Raw genomic sequence first — 2,100 nt, forward strand, 5'->3', positions numbered from 1 at the left:
TGACTAATGAGGCTTCAGTTTATGTGTCCATTATTGACCCTCTGTTGTTTGAGTTTATCCAGTCCTCACCTGTTTTTGAGGGTGACAGTACACAGTTGTAATCCACTGAAAAATGAATATGCCCTTAACACTCCAACTTCTTGATTCTTTAAAGGTTTTTATATTCAATTTTTACCCAATTTTTAGTTTTCCCTGGTGTTCAAGAACGTGCTTTTGAGAAAAACAAAGCTTCATCACTCATTAATAACCAGTGAGTTGCTGTAAGACAGGTTTCTGTGCTTTCAATTTTTTATCAAGCTGATTTTTTTATTTACACCTTTGCTAAAGCTTCAAGTCATTTTTCTCCTCACAAATACCCAAATGATTGGAAATTGCGTGGTGTGGTGGACAGGAAGTTGGGTACAATGAATAAGTGGATGCGTTTGTGACACGGTAGGACAACAATCCCTTTGTCTTGTTTAAAGGAAGTGGGAAAGGAAATGGCAGCGGAAGTTGCAGAAGGACAAGGAATTAGATCCACACCATTTCTTTTCCAGCTGCACACTTAGAAGACAGTAGGTGCTGACTTAGAAAACAGCCTAAACTGGAAATACTACACACACACACTACTTCAGAATGGACAAAACAGCATGTGGTTCTTCAGGAATTTTAGTTGTTCAGTGTTAAAAGCAAAATGTTGACAGTTCATAGTTTTGAGAGTAAAGTTTGCTTTTCAGTTATCACCGTTATGGTGACAAAGTTTCTTCATAGAAGGGATTTCTCAAGACAGTACAGAAGGTCACTACTACAGCAACAATATTATGCAATGCCTTTTATGGCTGGTTTTAAAATGATTGTTTGCACTGGTTTATATGGACTTTCTCCTTCTTGATAGTCCAATTTGTCCTTCTTGATAGTCCAATTTTTCTGTCAGTTATGGGCCAGGTTAACAAACACTATCTTTACACCCTAGAAATACAGAAACTTTTTAAAACTCTTAACAGCCTGAATTTTAAAAGTTAGAATGGCAAAATGCTATGTACTCTCACTGGCCTCTTTAGTAGCTACACCTGTTCAACTGCTCGTTAAGACAAATGTCTAATGAGCCAATCACATGGCAGTAACTCAACGCATTTATGTAAACATGGTAAAGATGATCTGTTGCTGTTTAAGCCGAGTATCAAAATGGGGAAGAAAGGTGATTTACTTAACATGGTTATTGGTATGGGCTGGTCTGAGTATTTCAGAAACAGCAGATCTACTGGACTTTTCACCCTCAACCATCTCTAGGGTTAACAGAAATGGTCCGAAAAAGATTATATATCCAGTAAGTGGCAGTTCTGTAGCAGAAATGCCTTATTGATGCAAGAGGTCAGAGGAGAATGGCTAGATTGGTTCCAGTTGGTAACATTAAATCAAATAACCACTGGTTACAACTGAGGTCAGCAGAAGAGCATTTCTGAACGCTCAATATCTCCAATAGTAGAACAATAGAAAATTGGATAAATGTTGCTTGGTTTGGTGAGTCTGGATTTCTGCTGCGATATACAGGTGGTGGTATCAACAACATAAAACAATTGATCCATCCTGTGGTGGTGGTGATGTAATGGTGTGGAGGATACTTTCTTAGCACACTTTTGGCCCCCTAAGTACCAACTGAGCATTGTTATAATACCACCAAACTCTCTGAGGAATGTTTCCTGTACCTTGTTGAATCTATACCACCATGCAGTTCTGAAGACAAAAGGGGGTGGAGTAAGGTGGTAATAAAAATGTAATAAACAAGTAAATAACTTTCACAAAACAATACACAATTTTAAACAAATGTATTGCTACTACTTTTTTCTAGCCAACAAAACCTTCAACATGGCACAATTATATGTATCTATCCCATCATTAAGAATAAATGGATCCAGTCTCTGTCTAAGAAGCCTCCCTCTGGGTTTCCTCAGTCAGATGACAGGAGAACAAGAGGAGGAGGCGAGCAGAAGGAGGAAACAGAGGAGGAGGAGGAAGAGGATGGGTTTATCAGTGATGACGGTGCCAGAGTGCTCGTCATTCAGGTTCACGGTATATGTCCGCGTGAAAGCAGCGAAGCAACAACAGGGGCGGGGTTGTGAG

The sequence above is a fragment of the Oryzias melastigma genome, linkage group LG3 (genome assembly GCF_002922805.2).
Source record: "Oryzias melastigma strain HK-1 linkage group LG3, ASM292280v2, whole genome shotgun sequence".
Classification (NCBI taxonomy): Eukaryota; Metazoa; Chordata; class Actinopteri; order Beloniformes; family Adrianichthyidae; genus Oryzias; species Oryzias melastigma.